Source organism: Scomber japonicus, chromosome 2, assembly GCF_027409825.1.
Source record: "Scomber japonicus isolate fScoJap1 chromosome 2, fScoJap1.pri, whole genome shotgun sequence".
NCBI lineage: Eukaryota > Metazoa > Chordata > Actinopteri > Scombriformes > Scombridae > Scomber > Scomber japonicus.
In genome coordinates, this window is record NC_070579.1 from 37,134,117 (window position 1) to 37,161,425 (window position 27,309).

At 41.2% G+C, this 27,309-nt stretch overlaps 1 pseudogene; it reads left to right on the forward strand.

Annotated features, from left to right (window-relative positions):
- The first annotated feature begins 3,546 nt into the window (after positions 1-3,546).
- LOC128372777 (myotubularin-related protein 7-like) lies at positions 3,547-15,145 on the forward strand (annotated as a pseudogene).
- Positions 15,146-27,309: the final 12,164 nt, after the last annotated feature.

The following is a 27,309-nucleotide window of genomic DNA, read 5'->3' on the forward strand; positions in this document are numbered from 1 at the left end:
CAGGCTGTAACACTGTTAACAAAGCACATGTTTGTTTGACCATCTTATGTTTCTGCATCATGTATTTATCAGTCTAGCTTTGAGAAAGTTTGTGTTTATGGATTAAACTGGTTTCTTTGAAACTATTGGATCAACTCAGTTAAAATAGGTTCTGCAGGGAACAAACAAACAACATGGAAACCTTTGCTGTTTTCCCCACGTGCAGTATGTGATACATTTATTGTGGTTTCTCTTCTTATCATTATTTTTATTGGAGTCATTATTCCCCTTCCTGTGAATCCTGTCTCACTATCATATTTCAAAACAAAATTCCTCTACACGTTTTATAATTCCATAGTAAATGGTTGACTTAGTGCTTTACAATACTAGAGGAGTAATTCAGCCATACAGGGTGTAACACTGCTAACAAAGTGCATGTTTGTTTACCTCTCAGGAAGTATTTGAGCTCATTTGCTCAAACACTTTCACTTATGCCAAATAATCAAAGTCATAAGTAAAGAACATGCATACATGTATATATGTGTGTGTATATATGTATATGTGTATATATATTACAAATAAATACCAAAATTATATACAATCATAACAATCACACATACCAAAAATGAGGTACACAGAATAGAAAGTATTCTAGTTATATAAATAAAATAAAGAATCAAATTATGATAAATTATAACATATTCCTAAGGAAAACTGAGAAATAAAAATAAATTGCACAAATCCTACAAATATAATACTAAAAATCACAAATATAGAAATAGTTCATTTATTTTTGGTGTGACTGATTTTATTTTTTGCATCGTTAGGCTTCCATACAATTAGGCGCACTAGTTAGGTGGTGAACCACTGTGACAGACATAACATCATTTACATAGGCTACAACAGCAGTGAGTTTTTATGGTTATATAAAAAAAAAATGAAAGAATCAGTTTTGCATATTTCTGATGTCCTGATCAACCAATAAATGTAATATATAAATCAAAGATAAACGATAACATAAAATAATCATTTAAATCTAAAATAAATCAAATGTATTTGAGTAGAAAAAACACAAAGAAGAAAATCTCTCCCGGCTCCCGTTCAAACTTCTCAGGCGGGAGCTGGTGGAAGTTGTGCACGCGCAGCTGCGAATAATCCTTGGGCGCTCACGAGCACGCGCTTGGCACGAGCCTGTATCAAGTTCGTCAAAATGAATGATTGGTTGGATCATTTACAAATTCCAAAATAAAACTCCTACAAGCACAGCATAGAGAATCTCAGATATTTATTTTATTTTATTTATCGTTTATTTGCCGAGGACAATGTATATTAATGTACAATCAGTGCAATGACGTCTTGTAAATATAGCGGGTTTAGCTCAAGGCTAATTTCCACCCGTAGTCCTCACCTCACATTAAAAGACAGACAGACATACCATAAAAACAAACAACTTAAAACAGGCTATAAAATTTTTAAAAAAATACAGATATTTCGATAATTATGTTTCTCTGACAGCCAGGCGTTCAAAGTGTATAATTTAAACATGTTCATAAAATGTCTGAACTGGTGTCTAAATCATTTTGTTATTTTATTCTATTTCATTCTTTTTTCTTCTTTTCTCCCATTTTTTATGTAGCAGTTTACACTGTAAAAAGTCCCTCGGTGGTACCATGTATAGGTCTACTACTTTATTTTAAAAAGTATATATCACCCAATCAATTAATTTCCTTTTCTTCTTGTGTTTAAACTTAATATTTAAGTAACTCATTACTTTGTGTGACAAAATTGATTGAACCCCTGTGGCTGCTTGCTGGTGGCCAAAAAAACAGTTACAACACATAACTCTTTCTGAGACTTGTCATTTAAACATTTCTACAGTAATTAAATTAATAAGGTAAATTGTGTTGATTAGTAAGCTTTGGAGAAGGGGCAGATGTATTCTGAACTTTTCATACAATTGTTATGTTTGTATGTAACATTTTGCAATCAGGGCTCTACAGATAATGTTGTGTTCTGATCTCATGTCATACAGGGAACAGCAGAGAGCAGTGTGCATGAGGAGCTTAAAATGTCCAGTATGTCACATGTGATTATTAGCCTCACACCTGTAAAAGGCTGTTTTATTGTGTGTTCAAACATGTGTTACAGTTTTCTGAGCCTAATGAGTGCAGTTCTTTAATAGCCTTCTAATGTTTTAGTGCTAAATATTTTAAGACTATATGCACATTAAAAGACACTGAACTATGAGGGTCTTCCAATAAGCTGAATTTTGTAAAGTAAGTTCCTTGCTGCATTTTGTAAACTGAGGTCAGAAGTTCTCTGCTGTATATCATGAGTTGAGGTCTGATCTTCTGGTGTATAGATTAGGTTTTAATATTCACATGTTTTAAGATTACACCAAAAGACACTATAGGATGTTCTAAGCTCCATTTTATAAATTCAGGTAAGAAGTTCTGGAGTTAAGTAATGGTTTTAATCTGAAAACATTTGAGCACAGAATACAATTCAGTAATGAATACAGATGTGCTAAAATAGTCAACTATATTTGAACTTGTCATCACTCACAGCATATGTATATGGCAGCATTCATTTGCATTTGTTTAATAAATGTTGGAAACAAATACCTCTCTTTTCTTCATTTTATATAATTTCTTCTAATTATATAATTGGATTAGACCTAAAACATACAAAAGATAAAACTGGTTCAAAATTAATAACATTGAGTATATAAATTCAGTCAAATCAGATTCTTGACTTTTCCTTTTCGATGTTACTTTTAATTTTAATTAAGTCTGATGAGGTTAATATGCTGACCTCTTCCACACTGGTTAAACTTAATTTCCTTGTTATACAGTGTACTCATTTTTTTTTAGCATTCACTCAAATACATATTGCTGAGTTCACCCAACTTATGTACAGAAAAAAATATATACATACAATGTATAGAGGTTCAACCAACTCTTAAAAAGTGGTTGGAAAATGTTGCTTTATTTTTGTAAGTTTTAGTACAGTAACATTTTTACAGTGTATTCTGTCTCTTATTTTCCTTATTTCATATGTGATATCTCATTTATGTTTCCTACTGTAGTATATTCTACCCCTTATGGTTTTTATGTTGTTACTCTTGATGACGTTTGCATTAAGAACAACATAAATGCATTCATTGTGACATCTCTGCGATTTGCTGTTTCTTCTTCAGGATGGGAACAAATCATGGAACAAATACGCGAATCCTGGCTTTTATTTTGAAGGGTGTAACCGGATGATATGCGCTTTATTGTCGCCATGGTGACAGTAGCGTAGTACGCAGCTGTTATCAGCGTCACGTCTAGAGGAGACAGTGAGCTCAGCTTCGGTACCGTTAACAGAAGCAGTGTGTGTGTGTGTGTATGTGTGTGTACACAATCCCTCCTGCTCCACTTTAACGGGACACAGCGGGGCGGGAAACATGGGCAATATTCTAGGACGGTGCTGGAACTGCAGACACCGACAGTACGGCACGTTTGTTGACGTGGAACGGGGAATATAACCGCTGACCGCTTGAAAAAAAAAGAAGAGGCACAGAACACGTCGGGCTACTCTTTCCTCTCCATCTCCACCATTTTGGTTGGCAGTGATGGAGCACATTCGGACGCCTAAGGTAACGGCTCGTTCGGCTTTTGATTCTTCTCTGCTGACATTCGTTTATCTCTCTCTCTCACGCTCACTCTCTCTCTCTCTCTCTCTCTCTCTCTCTCTCTCTCTCTCTGTCTCTCTCTCTATCCATCTCGGTGCACTGTGAGGTGCAGCCTCCGTTCAGCACACAGTTAGCCGCCGTGTTCACAGGAAACACTAAAAGCCCCGCTGTGTCCGATAATGGACTCAGCGGCTTTGCATTGTAGAATATCAGACATGGCTATAAACAAAACCCCCCAAAAAACTGGCGCGTGTGCTGAAGGGTGCGCGCGTGCTCTTGCTAACACACATGTGCAGATATTTATTTTATAATTTAAATATGAATAAATATGGATATAAATATGTCTCCAACTAATGTAAATCTGCCCTTTTTCCCCAATCATGACGCTGCATCGTGCTGGTCACCACCATTTTCCCTCCTGGCTGCCAGCCCCCCCATCCTCCTCCTCCTCCTCCTCCTCATTAATCATCATAGTCCCACTGTGCTCATATGGAAAATAAACATCTTAATAGTACACGCAGAGTGTGCATCAATCTGTAATGACACATGTATTAACAGCACAGCCACATAACCAGTCTCTGCATGTTGCACACAAACACACACTCCACACAACAAAACAACACTTAAGTAATGATTTTAATTTTCAATCACACTTCAATTTGAGCTCAATGATCATTATGTGTAATCTGCTGAGTCATGGCAGGGATACTGAGCTGTTATTACACTGTAATAATCTGTTTTGTGTTCATGTGCACACCTTTGTGATTGTATATACATGCCAACGTATGTGTACAGTTGGATCTGTGGGTATTTTTTCCGTCTCTGATCTTGTGTGTGTGTGTGTGTGTGTGTTTCTGTAAGGTGGAAAATGTGCGTCTCCTGGACCGGTCGTCAGGCCAGAGGAAGGCCAGCGTCGGGACTCTCTACCTTTCTGCCACACACACCATCTTTGTCGAAAACAACCCTGAAACACGCAAGGAAACCTGGGTAAGCCCCAGAAGTGGGTTGCCACATACACACACACATACCACACAGTCAAGGTGGATGCACTAGACCAGACGCTTGTATTGCTGTGTATCCTCCGTCACATCACTGCCTGCTCCAGCTGTGTGAAGTGAAAGCTGGCTCTCTTTCTCCCATCCTTTGACTCAGATTCTGATTAAACTCCTATTCTGGATAGCAATAATAACCTGCTTTCAGATGTCCCTGACACATCCTACAGACATGCAGGCAGATCTGTTCCAGTTGCAGGTGGATAGCAATAATGAAGACATGTTGTGACAGAAATATGAGCAGGGAAGTATCAGCTTGACAATGAATTCTGATACTTCCTCTAACATCTCAGCATTACTGCATATCATTTCATTAGGCGTTGGCAGAATATTTCCACCAATCAAGATGTCAAAAATACTTGTTTCAGTTATGAGAATAAGAGCTGAATGAATGCAGTGTAGATTTAAAAACAGGCTAAAAGTACATTTATTAAAACCAGGTCATGCAGGAGAAACATATAAAAGTGAAAGCAATTGAGAAAACAGCATAATCATAGTGACTCATTCTGGACTCAGAGATGCTGTAGTACCTTCTGTGTTATCATATAAGCATAGAATTGTAATGAGGACTGGCCACTTGGATGTTTTTGGAGCCATTTTTCGAGTTTCAGTGTGATTTAAATCATCATAGCGTGTTTGTATTTTTCAATCTCGCCAGCCTTTTACTAACAAAAGCTGCTGTTACCTCATCTCTGTCAGGATTGTGTGAGTGCTGAATTTCCAGACACAAGATAAGCAGATGCCAACCTCCGCCGCCCCCCCCCCCCCCCCCCCCCGCCCCCTTTTTCGAAACTCCTTCAAGAGGTGGATTAGGAGGCTGCCCCTCGTCCCTCTGGACACTTCTTAGATAATAAAGGCATCCAGGGGTGTCAGATTTCACCCATCAGGCGCTGACTGTGTGTGCTGGATTAGCAGGAACAAAAGAAGGCAGATTTCAATGAGTGTGTCACAAAACAATTACTAAAGCAACTTCTTTTTCTTCTTCTTCTTCACTGCACGCCATTCACTTCTTCTGAGAAACAAAAAACCAGACTCTTGATGTCGACATTCCTTCCTGAACATTTTAGATCACAAGACTTATTACACAACAATCTGACATGTTGGTAGTAATACCAGGTTGTGGGTTTTTTTTTTCTTTAAAGTGCTGAGTGACATTATGGACTTCCATATTTACAGACTTCCATATCACACAGTGTGTGTGTGTGTGTGTGTGTGTGTGTGTGTGTGTGTGTGTGTGTGTGTGTGTGTGATTAGAGGTAAGGTTAAGTTGGACTCAGTGAATAACAGGACAGATGTGCTGTGTGTTCCAGGTGTTGCACAGCATGGTGAGCAGTGTGGAGAGAGCCCAGACGTCCCCGGCAGGAAGTCAGCTGATCCTGCGCTGTAAGGACTTCCGGATCTTCCAGCTCCTCATCCCGCAGGAGAGAGACTGTATGGATGTCCACTCCTCATTGGTCAGGTTGTCACGACCAGGTGTGTATATACAAAAGTGTGTTTTTGCACTTGTTAGACCAGGGTGTCACAAACAGGTGTGTGTGTCACTGTTACAGTATGTTAACCCTCCTGTTGTCCTTGAGTCAAGGAAGGAAGGGAGGAAGAAGGAAGGAAAGGAGGGAGGGAGGGAGGGAGGAAGGAAGGAAAGGAGGGAGCATGGAGGAAATTAGGAAAGGAGGGAAGAAGGACAGAAGGAGAGAAGAAAGGGTGGATGGAGGAAATTAGGAAAGGAGGGAGGAATGAGGGAAAGAAGGAAGGAGGGAGGAAGGAAGGAAGGAAGGGAGGGAGGAAAGAAGGAAGGAAAGAAAGGGAGGAAGGAAGGAAGGAAAGAAAGAAGGAAGGAAGAAAGAAGGGACAGTCAAAACAGACAGGGTCAATTTGACCCTGACACAAAGGTTAAACACCTCCTCTCTTCTCTTCTCTTCTCTTCTCTTCTCTTCTCTTCTCTTCTCTTCTCTTCTCTTCTCTTCTCCTCTCTTCTCTTTTCCTCTCCTCTCTTCTCTTTTCCTCTCCTCTCCTCTCTTCTCTTTTCCTCTCCTCTCCTCTCTTCTCTTTTCCTCTCCTCTCCTCTCTTCTCTTTTCCTCCCCTCTCCTCTCCTCTCCTCTCCTCTCCTCTCCTCTAACAGAGAAGTACAGTGAGCTGTACTGCCTGTCCTTCAATCCCAATGTGAACAAGGAGGAGAGAGAAGAGTCGTGGAACTTCTTGGACCTCGCGGCCGACTACAAGAGGATGGGAGTTCCTAATAACCTGTGGGTTGCTACGGCAGCCAACAGTGAATACAGGGTCAGTCACATGTCCAGAGAAACACCAGTAATAGAAAGACAGCCACAGATTTTATCACAACACTCAAACCAATAACTGATAGTTGGCATTTAAAGTATTTAAATAGAATAAGAAGAGATGGTTATGTGTATAAAACAGGATGTAGTTGAATTCATATAGTCTACAGTCTGTATCTGTCTACTTATTGCTCTCTAAGAGAAGTGAACAGGCTTTGTGCTCAGGACTTTCACAAGGTCAGAGATAAGATAATACTGTATATCAGCAGGTATCTCCTCTAACACGCAGAGCAGCAGCAGCTCGCTTTAAAATCAGCTTCAGAGCAAATGTCTTAACTCACAGTTCTTTGCTCAGTCTCTACATTTATTTATTTATTCTTCTTCTGCATTTTCATAATGATGGTGGTCTGAATATCAAATATATGAATAAGGGTTAGGCAGTCTCTGCTTCACTAACAAACACTGGTTTAAATAGAGAGGATTATTTATTTGATTGGACCAATAGCCTGCTTGTCACTAATATGACATCCACACAGCTGCTTATCTGATGTCGTCATGTGTGGACATTAATCACATACAGTAGTTTACAAAACCACATCTGGAACATCTTGAAATGTTCAAACTCTACACACACAACACCACAATGATGTAATGCTTTACACTCCAAGGCCTGTATGATGACATTATTAAAGGATAAGGTTAACAATATTTTATATTTTTTTAACATTGTCTGTTTTTTTGCAGCCAGCGTTAGTTCTTACATGCTAGGAGGGGGGGACTAAATCATACACATTGCACCTTTAATCTTAAATTTCTTAAACCTCTTGACAGGGAAGACAGGGGTCTGTTCAAAACCGCATACTTTCCTACTACTCGTACTAACTCTGACGTCATAGTAGTAGTCATGTAGTGTGTTTAACTGCGTAGTATGTGATTTAGAGTATGTGAGAAGTTCCTGGATGGTTTACTAGATTCTCCAGAAATGCAGAGTATGCATCAAGAGCTGACTACTCACACTCACATTACCCAAGATGCAACGTAACTTCTGAAAAAAAAAAAATATATATATATATATATATATATATATATGTACATATATATATATATTTAAACAGATCACCACCTCGGTGGTTTCAAGTTAGCTACAGCCAGGGTATGTTCGCTTCCTGTTTTCAAAATGAAAGCACAAATTCTATCGTTATGGTTTTCTTAAGTGCGTTACTCGCTACGGCTAACTTGAGTGGCTCCGAATTCTCAGGAACAAAACTTTAAACAGGTGTTATTTGGACAAATTAGCGTCACATTGTGGATCTAAAGGGCTACTTTACTTTCTTCCTAAAAAGGTTAGAAATGTGGATAAAGTGGTATATTTACAGAGTTAGAGCTAAAATGAAATCAGCTTCAGCCTGATGATTTCAGCTCGGGTAGGAACCAAATGCATTGTGGGTAATCGTGTAGTTTACTACAGTGTAAACGGTCTGCTTACTATCTGGTCCTTTAGTGTGTAGGATGGAAGTATGTAGTATAGAAGTATGTAGTATGTAGTATGTAGTATGCGGTTTCGAACACAGCCCCGGACATAGTTCAACATGAAAAGTGTCATTAATGGTGAATAATGTGTATCTACCCTCCTTCAGTGGTAAAATACATGTGTGTCCTCTCTCAGGTGTGTGATACGTACCCATCAGAGCTGTTTGTCCCAAAGTCAGCCACACCCGCCATCATCGTGGGCAGCTCCAGGTTCAGGAGTCGAGGACGATTTCCTGCTCTGTCCTACTTCCACCAGGACACACTGGTAAGTACACACACACACACAGAGGAATAATTGTGATGATGATGATGATGATAATGATGATGATGATGATGTGTTGTCGCTCTGTAGGCTGCAGTGTGTCGGTGTAGTCAGCCTCTGTCAGGCTTCAGTGGACGCTGTCAGGAGGATGAGATAATGCTGCAAGCTGTGATGAAGTCCAACCCTGGTAGTGACTACATCTATGTGGTGGATACCAGGCCCAAGGTAACACACACACACACACACACACACACACACACGCACGCACGCACACACATCCACATGTAGCCACAGTGAAAAACATAAACATACACTGTTATGTCATTTTCTCACATATGGTACCCTGTGTGTGTGTGTGTGTGTGTGTGTGTGTGTGTGCGTGTGTGTGTCTAGCTGAACGCCATGGCAAACCGAGCTGCAGGTAAAGGATACGAGAACGAAGACCACTACACCAACATCAAGCTGCAGTTCATCGGCATTGAAAACATTCACGTGATGAGGAGCAGCCAGCAAAAAATCATCGACGGTAAGAAGAAGTAGAAGAAGAGTGCGTATTTACAGTTAACGACACAGTCGTCATGGAGACGGGGAAATGTTCAGAGTTATCAGACAGAGATGCTGACAGTAAATACACAAACTTCCTCTGATATTATCTTTTCCTACGCAGTGGGAGAGATGCGAGCTCCATCAATGACTGACTTCCTGTGGGGTTTGGAGAACTCTGGTTGGCTCAAACACATTAAAGCCATCGTGGATGCGGGGGTCTTCATCGCCAGGGTGCGTACCCCCAAAAACAAAACACACACCAACAACTGCTTTCTGTTTACCCCAGCATATAAAATCATCAAACTCAGGACTGCATATGTGTAAAAAGTGACAATTCGCTAAGTGGTATTACATGAGTCAGCGTTATTTTGGGGTAAAGACAACAAGTTTGAAGGGTGGTGGGGGGGGGGGGGGGGGGTGGCGTGTGACACAAGTGAGGTTAACTTAATAGGAAGTGAAATTCTAAATCGAGTGTGAAAAGCAGAGAGGCTTTTTAGTGTTGGCTGTATAATTCAATGACAGAATAAAGAGAAACTAACTGGCAGGTGACTCAGCATTTTCCATATTAAATCACTGACAGTAATAAACTTTCCATTCATGAAAAAAGAAAAAAGATGACGATGATAAGGATGATTTGGTAATAAGGGTTTTTTGGGGTTTTTTTTATTCTGTTATTCTGTTATTTTGTTGTTTTTATTTTTCTGTCCACTTTTAGCTCATCAGCCTAAATGTTGTGTTTGTGCTTCTTGTCCCCTTTGTTGTGTTACTTGGTATTAGCTTTTGAATTGGTTTGTGTCCACCTTTTGTTTCTGCACAATGACAGACATCTGGATTTTTTAAAGAGAGAGAGAGAAGCATCCAGATCCATTCATTTCATATTGTTCAACCTGACAGCACTCCCTGCTGTTACATCACTTCCTGTTTTGCTTTTTTTTAGATGCAGAAGTTAAATTCTCTCACAAAAACTCCAGAAGTGATTGTGGTGAAAATCTAGTTCCTACATCCTCTTTCCTATACATCCATTCACTGGGTTCTCCAACCTGCACCCTCCTCTTTAATACTGATTCATATTTGATTGGATGAATCATGTAGTCTATAAAAAAGAAACGCCCATAATAATTTGTTGGAGTGCTTATTTTTGTTAGAACAGTTCAAATCCCAAATTTATTATATTTATAATAAAGTAAAGCAGAAAATTGACACATTTGAGGAGCTGGAAACTGGAGTGTTTGTCCTTTTTTAACTGCTGTGCCTCTTTCTCTCTCTCTCTCTCTCTCTCTCTCTCTCTCTCTCTCGCTCTCTCTCTCTCTCTCGCTCTCTCTCTCTCTCTCTCTCTCTCTCTCTCTCTCTCTGTGTTCAGGCAGTGGCAGATGAAGGGATCAGTGTGTTGGTTCACTGTTCAGACGGCTGGGACAGAACAGCACAGGCCTGCTCTCTAGCCAGTATACTGCTGGACCCATATTACAGAACCATGAAGGGACTCATGGTAACACACACACACACACACACACACACACACACACACACACACACACACACACACACACACACACACACACACACACATACACAGACTTTTTTCAGTCTTAACAGTTTGCTCCTCCACTATGTCCATCCCTCTTCCTCTGCCTCATTGTTCTACTCTTATTCCTGCTTCCTCCTCTTCCTCTCCTCTCTCATAGATGCTGATAGAGAGAGACTGGGTTTCCTTTGGACACAAGTTCTCCCACAGGTCAGTAACTTAACACACACACACACACACACACACACACACTGCAGAACATCATTACAATCATTTTACATACATTATGTTTTATCTCATGTTGTAAAACAGAACCAACCACTGAACTTTACTGTCACATATTTCGCATGCAGTCCATAATAAAGCTCCCATATATCCTTCCTGTAAAACTTTCAAATGAACAGGTAACAGTACTTAAAGTCATGTTTTAACACTTAACAAGTTACAGAAATTGAATGTAAGAAACAGCTGTTGCACCTCTGGATGTGTGTTTGAGATCAGAGGTTTTTGCCAGTTGGTGGAAATGACAGTTCTGTTGTGAAGTAAGAACATGAATGCACCACAGATTACACACATTATAGATAAATAATATAATAAAAGAATTGTTCATATACTGCTGTTGTCTTCCTGAGAGGAACCAAAATACAGGAGAAGTTAAGTGATATTTAGACACATGAACAGATGATGTTCAAATGTATTAAAAGTGAAAGAGGACCTAGTTATGCAAATGTTGTGTGAGCTCTCAGCTTTTCATATCATGATGTCCATACAGAATACACTGTTTTTTACTCATTATACTATATATTATATTTTCTCTGTGTTTTCAGATACAGCAGTGAGAACAGTAAAATGTATTGTTTCTGACTTTAGTAAATGTTTAAGGTGCATGATGATTAAAATAAAAGCTGCAACCAACCCTCACATACTGTTCATAGTTATTCTCTACACCTGTTCACATCATAAACTCCTCGTCAGTTATTAATAAATGTCTGATTCATCTTAACAAAAAGACATTTTATAGAAATGTTTGATGTTTGAATGCTGATTTTTGACTTAAAAATAAAAACAGGTATGATTTGTACATTTGCATAACATTAACATCAGCTGTAAGTCTTTCAAAATAAAGTTTTTTTAGTCATTTAGTTTTCTGAAGCATCCATGAATTTCTTCAAACTGATCTTTCATCCAGTTGAAAAACTCTCTCTCTCTCTCTCTCCTCTCTCTCTCTCTCTCTCCTCTCTCTCTCTCTCTCTCTCTCTCTCTCTCTCTCTCTCTCTCTCTCTCTCTCTCTCTCTCTCTCTCTCTCTCTCTCTCTCTCTCTCTCTCTCTCTCCTCTCTCTCTCTCTCTCTCTCTGCAGGTACGCTCACCTGGACGGAGATCCCAAAGAGGTTTCCCCGGTCATTGATCAGTTCCTGGAGTGTGTGTGGCAGCTGTCTGAGCAGTTCCCATGTGCCTTTAGAGTTCAACGAGCGCTTCCTCATCGCCATACACACACAGGTCTACTCCTGCCAGTACGGATCCTTCCTGGGAAACTGCCAGAAAGAACGCAGGGATATGAGGTAAGCAGCAGACACTTAATAAGTCATCACATCTCTATCTTACTAGTTCCAGCATTTGACTTATACCATGATGCAGCACAGTAACATCCTTATCATCTATTCATTATTTTGGCATCACAGTTCTGCTGCCCTCTATGAACTTGTGGCACATGGGTCTGGATGTCTGCCAGCAAGCAGAGAGCGTATTAAAGCTTCTTTCACTTATAGAAATAAGATAAAAAGGAGCAAACAAGGTGCTGGCCCTCGCTGATTTAGGCTTTTAAAGGAGGAGTCAGTTTGTGTTTTATGACAGAAATCATCCAAAAATGTAGATATGTGTATGTTTAGAGTTTGGTTTGATTGAAACATGCAAATGAAAATCTGTTAAAAGGAATACATTGTGTGTGTGTGTGTGTGTGCGCGCGCGTGTGTGTTGTGTGGATGGCAGGCTCTGTGAACGGAGTCATTCTGTGTGGCCCCAGCTGTGGAAGGACAGAGCAGAGTTCACCAACCCTCTGTACAAGGCGGAGCTGAGCCAGACTCAGGGCGTCCTGAGACCCAACACCACCCCCTACTGCTTCAAGTGAGTCACTACAACAAACACACACACATATACACACACACAGCTGTTTCTACAAAGCTTGTTTACATGAAAAATCTTCAACCATTTTTTCAATCTACATAAGAAAAAAAAAAATCAACATTCTGATTGGTGTGTGTGTGTGTCCCTCCCACCCAGAATGTGGAAGGGTCTCTACAACCACGTGGAGAAGTCGACGCCTCCCCGCCAGTCGCCCGCCGACTTCCTGTCCACCGTGAGAGAGGAGTCCCAGCAGCTGGAGGAGGAGCTGACCAATCACCAGGAGGTACCGCCAGGAGGAACCGCCCACCACCACCATCCGGGCTCCAACCAAGGCATACAACACACACCGTTGTAACACTTCCATAGTAACCCCTCCTACCCTTTCAAACCTCAGTATCCATCACTCTAAAAGCACACAGCTCAAACACTACAACTCCCAGCTAGTTTTAGTCTTCATTTATCTGTAACCCTTTACATACTGTTTATATTCTGACTGAATTAATCTCTACACCAATTCACACTCATAAATTCCCCGTCAGTCATTAATACATGTTTGATTCATCCTTAATGAAGCTGCCAGACAGTGAACAGTGTAGTCAGTTTATTTATGAAGAAATTGTCTAGGAGAACATTTGATAGAATATAATGAATACAACGACACAATTTTGTACATTTGCATATATAAAAAGTGTATCAAATGCACAATTTTTTTTTTAAATGATGCACTTTATGTCCATTTTTGTATAATTTGAGTCACATTAGGAAAAGTCTGGTTAAAAGAAATATATATATGGTGTTTTTACAGCTCTCAAATGTAAACATGGGTCAAATTTGACCCTGAACAGTATGTAAGGGTTCATTTAGATGCCTTTACTTCAACAGTGTTATCAGAAAGTGTGTAGCTTTACCTTCTCCATCCAAATGAAACTCTGTCAGTTTATCGCTCTCATCCTACTAGATTTTGGAGTACTGAGGTAAAAGTGTAGAATTGTTATGTAGTCATTGTATGCTCAAATTATTCTGATGCTATTTGTTAGTAGATGCAGACAAAGTCATGAATTTACAAACCCTACACCAAGTCTGAGGATGACAAATATGTTGTTTGCAACCTATAGACACATCATCATTTACTGTTATTAGAATATCAGACTGCCTGACTCTTTATTTTTTAGTTCAAGTTAGTCCTGTGTCATGATAAATGATATATTGTCTCCGAAATAATCGCCATAAATGATATTATTGTCATTCCAACATCATTTTATACCACTGATATAATATAATAGCTGCTATTGTGAAGCGTGGCGAAATAATGTCCATGTATAATACGATAAGTCCATATAGAGACATGGTAATGTTGATAATTATGTTATTGTATGATGAGCTGATCATTATTGTCACAAGCAAAACTGGGCCTGTTGAAATACACTGATACTAACTTTACTTCAGCCTTCCTCCATCACTAACACAGCCTCCACCTCCTAACCCTGCACTACACTCAACTAGAGACACACTTGTTAACATTCATGCTGATAAATGAATGAAAGACATGCAGGCTAACTGAATAAACTGTGTGTGTGTGTGTGTGTGTGTGTGTGTGTGTGTGTGTGTGTGTGTGTGTGTGTGCAGAGGATAGCAGCCCTGACAGGGAAGCCAATCACGTGGGAGAAGATCGAGGTTCCGCGGAGGAGGATTAGCCAGCTGCGGCACAGACACTGCGGGCCGGACCCGCCCACCACTTACACAGACCCAATCACCAGCCCTGCACAGGACAACGGTCACGCACTCTCCTCCAAACCAGCCAACCGGAAGGCTCAGACGAAGGACCCCGCCCTCACCCTGCCTCTAGGGGCCGCTCCAAACCAGCTCAAGAGCCTCGAACCCGACGATCTCTCCACCTGCAGCGACCTGGAGTCAGGCGTGGCCGACCTCAGCAGCCGCTCGTCCAGTGGCGGGGACGACGGCAAGGACCCGGACCCGGACGAGGCCGCCTTCACAACCGCCTGACGGGAATAACACAGCTTTGAAAATCAACTTCCTCTAGATCCCCAAACATATTTATTCCAGCATCTATCGGGGGAGCAGAGGAGACTGTGATGAGTAAAATTGTTGAAAGACAGTTTTTATTTTATCTCTGGTTTTTTTTAGTCTGTGTATAAAAGGGAGTCACAGTAATTTAAAGAGAAACCTCACCGGCTGTTTATCATTTTTACCTTCTTGATGAAGGCTCTGTGTTTTAATCTGACTCTTTTCTTTGTTTTTGTTGCACAAAGCCCGACCGGCTGCTTTTTTAAAAATATGTAGATGCTGTTTTTAGGTGGGCTCAGATACTGAATTGCTGTTATTTGTACTTAGTTTAAGGGATGCACTGTTATTGTTACTGTTACTGTGAGCTGGATACAAAGTGGAGGGAACCAGCCTGATATAAGAGAGCAGAACAAACACACTGCTGCTGCACTAACCACATCAATCAAACCAGTGGCTTCCTCATATGACAAATACAGAACGTGTATGTTAGTATTTATCATGAAATTTCATCAGCAAACATTTCCCCTATTTAAACTAATCTGACGGAAGATTAACTGAATGAAATACTAATACTTACATCCAGTCTTCCATATTTTGAAGCTTTAGACACACTGAAAGCAGCAGATTGATGCCATATCTCTTCAGATATTCTGCAACATTCCTTCAGATATAACACACCTGTTCCAGTAAAACTAACATCATTTCTATGATAAAAGGAACATCATTGTTCAGGTCGTCAGCCTTCATGATGGAGCACAAGAACAGAACCTGAGAGCCGCTGCCTGATAGAAAATGTCAAATATTGTGTGATGTAGTCTAAACACTGAGAAGCCAATGAGCCAACAGCATCTGTTTCTTCCCTTTTTTAAAACATGTTTTGTTGCATTCAGCTCTTTAAAAGCAGATACTAGTTAGCAGCCATTAATGCTGATATACAGTGTTTAGGTTTTAGGAGTTACACATGATAGGATATACACTATAACTTAGTTCAAATTAGAAACAAAGAGCTTCAAAGATGCTAAGTTAGAAAACTGTGGAAAGGCACTTTAAAAAAAAAAAAGAGACAAGAGGAGGGAAATTTGGACTGAATTTGGATTGAATCAGTCTGAGCCATGTGAACAAAATCCATTTTACACCTAAAGATGAAATACAGTATTTTCTTTTGTGTTTTTTTTATGTGCAATATATGATTTTAAAGCCATTTATTCCTTCATTGTTTCAGTGTACTGTACAACAGCCTGCAAGGACCTGATATCCACGCTGATGTTACTCAGATGAGAAAGTGTGTATCATCTCGTCTCATAGCTGATTCCTGTCCTTTAATGTGATCTGTAACTTATTACATTCCCACGCAGATGGAATACTAAACAGTGAGAACTCTTAAGGTGGAAACACAGTGAGAGTTGACCTATCAGAGCAGAGCACACTGTTGTAAAGCTGACAATGAACACGACTGCTTCACTGTAGGTGTAAAGAAAGCACCGAATGTACTCCTAACAAATCTTAAAGCTACTGATTGGTGGCCCAATACTCTGTCTCTCAAACTGTAAGTGCTGACCTATAAGAAGGTCATGGGAATGGAGCCAGTGTGTGATGAGAGGTGTTTCAGTGTAGCTGTAAACCTCCTCCATCTCTCCTTCTTACCTGTACATTACACTGTAGCCTGTGGTGTGTGTATGTGTGTGCGTGTGTGTGTGTGTGTGTTCTGTATCCATTGATGTAAATGATATATCAATAAACGCACTGTTAAAGGGAAAGAACAGAAATACACTGCCTGATGTTTTCTGAAACATGACATTTTTAAATGAGCTTCAGTAGACCTTTAGACCCGCCCACATTCATTCATTTCAACCAATCACAATCACGTGCAGGCTGCAGACAGGTACACTTGTCCTGTTTTGTATTTTGTCTTTGTTTTATAATACTTTGTTTTTATCTTGATATTTACTTGCATTTGTCCCCTTATCCTGTTGAACTAGAAACGTTTAAATATTTTTTAATTGGACACATGAATACACACAGAAATCATATTTACATTATATACATAAAATAAAGCCCCAAGAAATAAGGTATATTCATTCACACAGGAAACGAAAAATACTTCCGGTATAATCAGGTTTATTTTGAAAGGCTTCGAATCAACTTCCGGTCCTGGCAGCGGCGGAGACCTCAGAATGCATGGTCTGCAAAGGAAGGGTCCTGACAGTAGAGACCTGCAGCCAGAGACTTAGAGAGTTGAGCAGGTGTTTTAAGCTGGAAACACTGCTCTCATACATCCACCTGACATTCACAGTATAAACCTATTATAGCTTCAACCTAACACTGACAGCACATTATTATCATTACCATGTTCACTGTTACATTCTCAAAGCAACACACACTCATCAACTGTATTTTTCAGTTTGAGATGTTTGGGATACTAACTTATTGATATAGATTATTATTTAGACATATTGGTATTGGCTCATATGTGAGCAGATAAAGTAAACGGAATATCAGTACAAAGATAACAAAATGTTCCGTTTATCATATTTCATCAATTGATATTCATTTAAGAATCCAAAATCAAAAAATGGCTTGTTATTATTTCTTTACTTGTCTATGAATGTGATAAAAAAAGGAACTTAGCTTTGTTTTTCAGACTTTTGAGTTATAAAATAAAATTTACAAAATGGGCCCAGGGCCGAATTTGTTTTTGATATTAAAATTTCCAATTCCCGTGACCCGGAAGTTATTAATTGACTTCTTCTTGGGATGTGTGAGGTACTGCAAGACTCACATTGAATGGAAAAGTTGTCAGTGACGTTTGTTACGCACTGTGGTAATCCAACATCCAAAATAGAGAGCCTGAGTTTATGAAAGCTTGTAACGCACATACTGCCCTCCACTGATATGACTGTGTGTGTGTGTGTGTGTGTGTGTGTGTGTGTGTGTGTGTGTGTGTGTGTTATATTGTTTCGTGTTACAGCACCATGGAGTATTTTCACCTGCAGTCTGCTCCGTGTTATGAGCCTACACACACAAGATTTTGCGCTAATCTGCAACTGAGAGCAACACACAGCTGTCTGCATGTCACAGCTGGCTCACAGCTGGCTGCAGCGTCATACAGCAGCTGAAACCAGTGGCGCAAAAAGTGGGTATGCACTATATGCGGCGCATAGGGGCGCCACAATGGAGGGGGCGCCAAAGCGATGGGGGTAAAATTATTTCGAGTCTGCATTTTCTGTATATAACAGCGTTTGTGCATGTGTAGTAAATGATATGATCAATAACAGAGGCACGTCACTGATTAGGCGCCCCTCCGCCTCCCTCGTCTGCCCCTCCGATAATCTCCTCCCCTCCGGGGAGAGAGGTGAAGGCACCGGAGAGCCTCTCCACACTATGCGCGCCCGTGCGCGCCCCCTCGAGCACGCGCTAGAGCAGGAGTGTTTTCATTTGATGACAGGGACCTAATGACATGGAGAGACAGAAAATAAAGCTCTCGGGGGCACAAAACAGAAAACGGAAAACGGAAGAGGGAGAAAGAGAAAGATTTTGCAGGGATGAAAAAAAGCTTTTCAAAGTGGTTGAAAGACAGTAGGTAAGTTATGTCAGTGTATCAAGAGGAGGCTTATAAACATTCAGGTTAGCTAAAGCTACTACTAGTAAAACAACAGGTTACTGTTGTCTGATCAGTAATTTATATAATATAACAGATCATGACAAGAAAAATAAAGGAACTGGTTTGTGGTTATTTTGTTGTTCAGACAGATATATATATTTTTTTTAACTAGATGGTGAATCATAAAACAGATAAATTATAGAACTTGGGATACACTTGAGTTTAATGTCTTCACTCTGATATAACACTACAGTGCTGTTGTGATGTATCTGATAAGTCAGATCAGATGCAGCGTCCAATCAGTAACTGATATCCAATAAGGACAGGGTTAGGGTTAGGTCCATGTGGTTTGACTGCTTGCTGTATTTTTGAAACCTCCTTAACACAAAGTTCATGTCATTCAGGTGTGAGGATGGAGAGAAAGAATCAGGACACACATCTGAGCTGGCGATGCTCACTAGGGGACTATCGTAAATCGCATGACTGTGATGTCGTCTTAACCCTTAAAGGGGCATTTCACTCAAATCATACAAATAATACAAACACAAATAGTAATACAATAACATAAAGTGACTGAAATTACAGCTGGGTTACATAACCATTAAAAAAAAATTCAGGCGGGGGTGCGGGGGGGGGGGGGGGGGGGGGGGGGGGGCGCCTGCAATGTATCTGCATACCCCTCAGAAAGTAGGTAGTTGCGCCCCTGGCTGAAACAATGAGTCTCCAAACTGAGAAAAGCGTTGTGTGCATTTAAGCACGCGGTATAACAGTGTTAACTTCATTAACACCGGGTCCATCAGGATCTAACAGTAATTCATGTTCTGCTGCACTTCCACACAGATCAGCTGTTACACACTCAGGTTTATAGGATTGTTTAAAATATAGCAGAACATAGATAGATGAACCCTGAGTTTCATCAGAGCTGTCAGGACATTTCTATTTGAATTAGCTGAAATTATTTGAAGCCCAGAGTCTGACTGAAGATTTCACCCTTGATATCAGTGGCGACTTTAGACCCTTTTATGGGTCCTCAAGCACCGAGTCTACGCACACAGTTAACACCAACACTGCACGTGGGAATTCATGCTGGTCTTTGTCAAATAGATGGTTTCTACAGCGCAGTCAATACATTCATATTTATTGAAATGTGGTGATTATTATATGAGAGCAGCGAGGACGGTTAATAAAATAATACATTTAGGTTTAATATGTAAAGCTGGTGATAGTTGCTAGGCAGCGCTGTTCTTCTGTCCACTACAAACATGAATTAAAACTGCAAGCAGTGATGAACGGGCCCTCGCGCCCCCATGCACCGCCTTGTACGCGCATGTCGGTGCGTGCTGCAGTCACACGGCAGACACAGCGGGCACGTAGACGTCTTGGCACCGGGGCTTGTAATGAACACTGTGTGATGGGGCTAAGTCACATTGCATGTGTCCACTAGGTGGGGCTAGAGATCACCCACTAATTACATGTCATGTTGCAGTGTGTGATGTGGAGAACACATCCTGTAAATTTCATGTAAATAGGATAATGTTTGTCATGTGAGGCTGACTTCCTGTGTCCAGTAGGTGGCGCTGTGTATTTGACACAGTATTGATGCGTAGATGTGTTCAGGGCGGGACCCTCTACATGCATGATGAATTTGGTGTAGATCAGACAATGCCTGTAGGAGTTATAAGGACTTCCTGCCTAATGGCGAAGCATCGAAATTGTCTGCACAGCCACGTCCAACAGGAAGAAGTCATAAAAAAGCTTTTGATAACTTGTCATCTCCAATGTCTCAAGCTGACTCTGTGTGAATTTGAAGTGGATGAGATGAAATCTCTAGGAGTAGTTCGTTCAAATATGAGGCGTGGAAATGACCAAAACACTCACCAAAATTGAGCATTTTTCCCAAGATGGCCGACTTCCTGTTGGACTTAGGGTATGGGTCCAAATGGCGTTTTTGTGCGTCTGGAGATGATACATAAACCTACCGAATTTCATTCTTCTATGTCAATCGGGAAGGCTGAGGTTCAATTATGAAATATTCAAGGGGGCGCTATTGAGCCATTTAGTCACGGCCATCCCATTGAAGTATATAGGATGTTAAATGACCCCACTCCAGACGTGTGTGTTGAGTTTCGTTACCATGGAGGCATCCTTTGCCCCTGAAAAGTGTAATCGTATTTCATGGCGTTGAATGCGTTGTCATGGCAACAGTATTTGATGATGGGTCACGAGTTGCAGAATGTAGCATCACCAAGGTCTTATGTCTCAGCTGAGTCAATTTCAGGTGTAAATACTTAAGATTATGGGAGTAATTAGTGAAAGAATGAAGCAAGTGACTTCCTGTTGCCAGTAGGGGGCGCTATGACTGTCACTAAATATGAGACTGTACATATGTTCAGACGGGGACACTGTACAAGCATATTAAATTTGGAAAAGCTCAGACCATGTGGAGTCAAGTTATGAGGGTTTGAATTTTCATGGCGAAGGATCGAAATTCGCCACGTCACCACGGCAACCAGGAAAGACGAGGGAAAAAGCTTTTGATAACTTTTCATCTCCAATGTCTCAAGATGATCCTGTGTGAATTTGAAGTGGATGGGATGAAGATTATGGGAGTAATTAGTGAAAGAATGAAGCAAGTGACTTCCTGTCGCCAGTAGGTGGCGCTATGACTGTCACTAAATATGAGACTGTACATGTGTTCAGACCAGGATGCTGAACAAGCATCTGAAATTTGGAAAAGCTCAGACAATGTGGAGTCAAGTTATGAGGGTTTGAAATTTCATGGCGAAGCATCGAAATTCGCCGCGTCACCACGGCAACCAGGAATGACGTGGGAAAAAGCTTTTGATAACTTTTCATCTCCAATGTCTCAAGATGACTCTGTGTGAATTTGAAGTGGATGGGATGAAATCTCTAGGAGTAGTGCGTTCAAATATGATGCCACAATTTGCATTAAAATCAATATTTGATTCAAAATGGCCGACTTCCTGTTGGTGTTAGGGTATGTGTCCAAGAGACTTTTTGGTGCGTCTTGACATGTTGAACATGTGTACCAAGTTTCGTTTCTCTATGTCAATCTGTCACGAGGGGCTCGCTTTTATTGATTTTGTAGGGGGCGCTAGAGAGCCATTTTGACACGCCCATTTGTGCAGACCATAAAATATCGAAATTTTCGCCGGGTCTGGCTTGCGTGCAAACTTTGGTGACTTTTAAAGCACGTTTAGGGGGGCAAAAAGGCCGTCGTTGTGCAAGAAAAAGAAAAATAATTAAAACTGCAAGCAGTGATGAACGGGCCCTCGCGCCCCCATGCACCGCCTTGTACACGCATGTCGGTGCATGCTGCAGTCACACGGCAGACACAGCGGGCACGTAGACGTCTTGGCACCGTGGCTTGTAATGAACACTGTGTGATGGAGCTAAGTCACATTGCATGTGTCCACTAGGTGGGGCTAGAGATCACCCACTAATTACTTGTCATGTTGCAGTGTGTGATGTGGAGAACACATCCTGTAAATTTCATGTAAATAGGATAATGTTTGTCATGTGAGGCTGACTTCCTGTGTCCAGTAGGTGGCGCTGTGTATTTGACACAGTATTGATGCGTAGATGTGTTCAGGGCGGGACCCTCTACATGCATGATGAATTTGGTGTAGATCAGACAATGCCTGTAGGAGTTATAAGGACTTCCTGCCTAATGGCGAAGCATCGAAATTGTCTGCACAGCCACGCCCAACAGGAAGAAGTCATAAAAAAGCTTTTGATAACTTGTCATCTCCAATGTCTCAAGCTGACTCTGTGTGAATTTGAAGTGGATGGGATGAAATCTCTAGGAGTAGTTCGTTCAAATATGAGGTCTGGAAATGACCAAAACACTCACCAAAATTGAGCATTTTTCCCAAGATGGCCGACTTCCTGTTGGACTTAGGGTATGGGTCCAAATGGCGTTTTTGTGCGTCTGGAGATGATACATAAACCTACCGAATTTCATTCTTCTATGTCAATCGGGAAGTCTGAGGTTCAATTTTGAAATATTCAAGGGGGCGCTATTGAGCCATTTAGTCACGGCCATCCCATTGAAGTATATAGGATGTTAAATGACCCCACTCCAGACGTGTGTGTTGAGTTTCGTTACCATGGAGGCATCCTTTGCCCCTGAAAAGTGTAATCGTATTTCATGGCGTTGAATGCGTTGTCATGGCAACAGTATTTGATGATGGGTCACGAGTTGCAGAATGTAGCATCACCAAGGTCTTATGTATCAGCTGAGTCAATTTCAGGTGTAAATACTTAAGATTATGGGAGTAATTAGTGAAAGAATGAAGCAAGTGATTTCCTGTTGCCAGTAGGGGGCGCTATGACTGTCACTAAATATGAGACTGTACATATGTTCAGACGGGGACACTGTACAAGCATATTAAATTTGGAAAAGCTCAGACCATGTGGAGTCAAGTTATGAGGGTTTGAATTTTCATGGCGAAGGATCGAAATTCGCCACGTCACCACGGCAACCAGGAATGACGAGGGAAAAAGCTTTTGATAACTTTTCTTCTCCAATGTCTCAAGATGATCCTGTGTGAATTTGAAGTGGATGGGATGAAGATTATGGGAGTTATTAGTGAAAGAATGAAGCAAGTGACTTCCTGTTGCCAGTAGGGGGCGCTATGACTGTCACTAAATACGAGACTGTACATGTGTTCAGACCAGGACCCTGAACAAGCATCTGAAATTTGATAAAGCTAAGACAATGTGGAGTCAAGTTATGAGGGTTTGAAATTTCATGGCGAAGCATCGAAATTCGCCGCGTCACCACGCCAACCAGGAATGACGGGGGAAAAACCTTTTGATAACTTTTCATCTCCAATGTCTCAAGATGACTCTGTGTGAATTTGAAGTGGATGGGAAGAAAACTCTAGGAGTAGTGCGTTCAAATATGATGCCACAATTTGCATTAAAATCAATATTTTGATTCAAAATGGCCGACTTCCTGTTGGTGTTAGGGTATGTGTCCAAGAGACTTTTTGGTGCGTCCTGACATGTTGAACATGTGTACCAAGTTTCGTTTCTCTATGTCAATCTGTCACGAGGGGCTCGCTTTTATTGATTTTGCAGGTGGCGCTAGAGAGCCATTTTGCCTCGCCCATTTATGCAAACCATAAAATATCAAATTTTTCGCCGGGTCTGACTTGCATGCAAACTTTGGTGAGTTTCCGGGCACGTTTAGTGGGGGAAAAAGGCAGTTACTTTGTCAGAAGAAAAATAAAGAGAATTAAAACTGCAAGCAGTGATGAACGGGCCCTCGCGCCCCCATGCACCGCCTTGTACGCGCATGCCGGTGCATGCTGTAGTCACATGAGGACACAGCGGGTACGTAGACGTCTTGGCATCCGGGCTTGTAATGAATGTTGTGTGATGGGGCTAAGTCACATTGCATGTGTCCACTAGGTGGCGCTAGAGATCACCCACCAATTATATGTCATGTTGCAGTGTGTGATGTGGAGAACACATCCTGTAAATTTCATGTAAATCGGATAATGTTTGTCATGTGAGGCTGACTTCCTGTGTCCAGTAGGTGGCGCTGTGTATTTGACACAGTATTGATGCATAGATATGTTCAGGGCAGGACCCTCTACATGCATGATGAATTTGGTGTAGACAGGACAATGTCTGTAGGAGTTATAAGGACTTCCTGCCTAATGGCGAAGCATCGAAATTGTCCGCACAGCCACGCCCAACAGGAAGAAGTCATAAAAAAGATTTTGGTAACTGGCGCGTTATGTCTTAGCTGATTCAATTTCAGGTGTAAATACTTAAGATTATGGGAGTAATTAGTGAAAGAATGAAGCAAGTGACTTCCTGTTGCCAGTAGGTGGCGCTATGACTGTCACTAAATATCAGACTGTACATGTGTTCAGACCAGGATACTGAACAAGCATATTAAATTTGGAAAAGCTCAGACCATGTGGAGTCAAGTTGTGAGGGTTTGAAATTTCATGGCGAAGCATCGAAATTCGCAACTTCACCACGGCAACCAGGAATGGCGGGAGAAAAAGCTTTTGATAACTTTTCATCTCCAATGTCTCAAGATGACTCTGTGTGAATTTGAAGTGGATGGGATGAAATCCCTAGGACTAGTTCGTTAAAATATGTGGCCTTGAAATCATCAAAAAACTCAACACAATTGAGCATTTTTCCAAGATGGCCGACTTCCTGTTGGACTTAGTGTATGGGTCCAAATGGTGTTTTTGTGCGTCTGGAGATGATACATAAACCTACCGAATTTCATTCTTCTATGTCAATGGGGAAGGCTGAGGTTCAATTTTGAAATATTCAAGGGGGCGCTATTGAGCCATGTAGCCACGCCCATCCCATTGAAGTATATAGGATGTTAAATGACCCCACTCCAGACGTGTGTGTTGAGTTTCGTTACCGTGGAGGCATCCTTTGCCCCTGAAAACTGTAATCGTATTTTCATGGCGTTGAATGTGTTGTCATGGCAACGGTATTTGATGATGGGTCATGAGTTGCAGAATGTAGCATCACCAAGGTCTCATGTCTCAGCTGAGTCAATTTCAGGTGGAAATACTTAAGATTATGGGAGTAATTAATGAACAAATGACGCAAGTGACTTCCTGTTGCCAGTAGGGGGCGCTATGACTGTCACTAAATATGAGACTGTACATGTGTTCAGACCAGGATACTGAACAAGCATATTAAATTTGGAAAAGCTGAGACCATGTGGAGTCAAGTTATGAGGGTTTGAAATTTCATGGCGAAGCATCGAAATTCGCTGCGTTACCACGGCAACCAGGAATGACGGGCGAAAAACCTTTTGATAAATTTTCATCTCCAATGTCTCAAGATGACTCTGTGTGAATTTGAAGTGGATGAGATGAAATCTCTAGGACTAGTTCGTTAAAGTACGAGGAGTGGAAAACGCCAAAATCGCACGTATTTTTCAAAATGGCCGACTTCCTGTTGGAGTGACGTCATGGGCCCTAGTGACTTTTTTGTGCGTCTGGACATGATACATATATATACCAAATTTCGTTCATGTACGTCAATCTCTCACATTTTTATATTCAATAGGGGGCGCTAGAGAGCCATTTTGGCACGCCCATTTCTGCAAACCATAAAATATCAAAATTTTCGCCGGGTCTGGCTTGCGTGCAAACTTTGGTGACTTTTAAGGCACGTTCAGGGGGGCAAAAAGGGCGTTGTTGTGGGAGAAGAAGAAGAATAATCATGGCAAAAACAATAGGGCTTCGCGCTGGTCAGCGCTCGGGCCCTAATTAAAACTGCAAGCAGTGATGAACGGGCCCTCGCGCCCCCATGCACCGCCCCGTACTCGCATGTTGGTGCGTGCTGCAGTCACAAGGTAGACACAGCGGGCATGTAGACGTCTTGGCACCTGGGCTTGTAATGAATGTTGTGTGATGGGGCTAAGTCACATTGCATGTGTCCACTAGGTGGTGCTAGAGATCACCCACCAATTACATGTCATGTTGCAGTGTGTGATGTGGAAAACACATCCTGTAAATTTCATATAAATCGGATAATGTTTGTCATATGAGGCTGACTTCCTGTGTCCAGTAGGTGGCGCTGTGTATTTGACACAGTATTAATGCATAGATGTGTTCAGGTCGGGACCCTCTCCATGCATGATGAATTTGGTGTAGACAGGACAATGTCTGTAGGAGTTATAAGGACTTCCTGCCTCATGGCGAAGCATTGAAATTGTCCGCACAGCCACGCCCAACAGGAAGAAGTCATAAAAAAGATTTTGATAACTGGCGCTATGTCTTAGCTAAGTCAATTTCAGGTGAAAATACTTAAGATTATGAGAGTAATTAGTGAAAGAATGAAGCAAGTGACTTCCTGTTGCCAGTAGGGGGCGCTATGACTGTCACTAAATATGAGACTGTACATCTGTTCAGACGGGGACACTGTACAAGCATATTAAATTTGGAAAAGCTCAGACAATGTGGAGTCAAGTTATGAGGGTTTGAAATTTCATGGCGAAGCATCGAAATTCGCTGCGTCACCACGGTAACCAGGAATGACGGGGGAAAAAGCTTTTGACAACTTTTCATCTCCAATGTCTCAAGATGACTCTGTGTGAATTTGAAGTAGATGGGATGAAATCCCTAGGACTAGTGCGTTCAAATATGAGGCCTGGAAATGACCAAAAAATTCACCAAAATAGAGCATTTTTCCTAAGATGGCCGACTTCCTGTTGGACTTAGGGTATGGGTCCAAATGGCGTTTTTGTGCGTCTGGAGATGATACATAAACCTACCGAATTTCATTCTTCTATGTCAATCGGGAAGGCTGAGGTTCAATTTTGAAATATTCAAGGGGGCGCTATTGAGCCATTTAGTCACGCCCATCCCAATGAAGTATATAGGATGTTAAATGAACCCACTCCAGACGTGTGTGTTGAGTTTCGTTACCGTGAAGGCATCCATTGCCCCTGAAAACTGTAATCGTATTTCATGGCGTTGAATGCGTTGTCATGGCAACAGTATTTGATGATGGGTCACGAGTTGCAGAATGTAGCATCACCAAGGTCTTATATCTCAGCTGAGTCAATTTCAGGTGTAAATACTTAAGATTATGGGAGTAATTAGTGAAAGAATGAAGCAAGTGACTTCCTGTTGCCAGTAGGTGGCGCTATGACTGTCACTAAATATGAGACTGTACATGTGTTCAGACTGGGACACTGA